Source organism: Pterocles gutturalis, unplaced genomic scaffold (genome assembly GCF_000699245.1).
Source record: "Pterocles gutturalis isolate BGI_N339 unplaced genomic scaffold, ASM69924v1 scaffold10828, whole genome shotgun sequence".
Classification (NCBI taxonomy): domain Eukaryota; kingdom Metazoa; phylum Chordata; class Aves; order Pterocliformes; family Pteroclidae; genus Pterocles; species Pterocles gutturalis.
The window spans coordinates 4504-5754 of record NW_010120518.1 but is presented as its reverse complement, the minus strand read 5'-3'; positions in this window follow the sequence as shown (position 1 = coordinate 5754).

Below are 1251 nucleotides of genomic sequence, written 5' to 3'. Positions count from 1 at the left end.
TTCCCTTGTCATGGGAAAAGCCTCATAATGAGGCTTTCAAACAACAATCAAATTACAGTTCTCTTCTTTTGATTTCCATTTTATGAGACTTTGGGATTCCATTTTTCACATGTCCTCTAATGCACAGTAATAAAATTGCATTTAAACCCTGTTCCCTAGGATTTTTATACATACAAATCATTAGAGATAAAAAAAGAAAGATACAACAGAAACAAAACTGCTGATGTTTAGTTTCCAACAAATTACTACTGTCACCCACACTCAGAACCCCTGTGATAATCTCTCATGGCCTGCTATGCAAGGCACAAAAAATGCTGTAGATAATCCTGATCCATGCAGTAACTGATTGACAAGACAGTCAAATGCAGACCAACTGGCTGTCAGCTGCAGCCAGATAGAATTTTTAATAGTTGAGTTCTGTCTTCCCCAGTGAGGGTCAAAAGAATGCAAATATGAGTGTCTCTCCTTTTATCTACACACTCATCTCATATTACTCAATTATATTTGTGCCTTCAACTCAGTTAAGCCAATGCACTGAAAAAATATTGGAGGGTTAGACAGAGCAATCAAGTGCACTTCATTTCTTTACATACCCTCCTCTACAAATTTTGCATCCTTCCAATAGGTCAACCTTTAAATCTGTATAAACAGTGGAATGGCAAAAGATGCATTTATTAAGTAATGTTATTAATAAAGATTTATCTCAAGTTAAAAATATACTACCTGAACAACAAAGCTATTATAGGAAACAAAACATAAAACCATTTTTTTTTACTGTCATGTGCTTTTTAAAAGACAAAATACTCGAGAAAAAATGAAATTGCAAGGAAATTTTCTCCTTTCATTTATCAAAATTTTTATGTATGGTGCATGCTTTGCAACCAAGGTGTGACTAAACCTTATTGAATAAACACTTCAATTTTCAAAAACATGAACTGGAGCTCAGGACAGTTAAAATTCCATTTGACAGAAGCAGATCTGGATGAAACTACATTAGCCAGCACTGTTGCTTCATAATAGACATTCAAAGCACTTTAATATGAAGACTGACACCGAGATACATTGCAAATGAAATTTATAATTGAACAATATGCACAAGTGATGATACACTTTGATTCCAACTCTGGCCACTGCCATCAACCAACACACTGTGCCAAATGCAGCTTCACTCGTTTAGGATCTGCATTGTTACAGCTAATGAAAATCTAAATCTTACAGCAGCTATGAAATAACTTCTACATATTTACACTG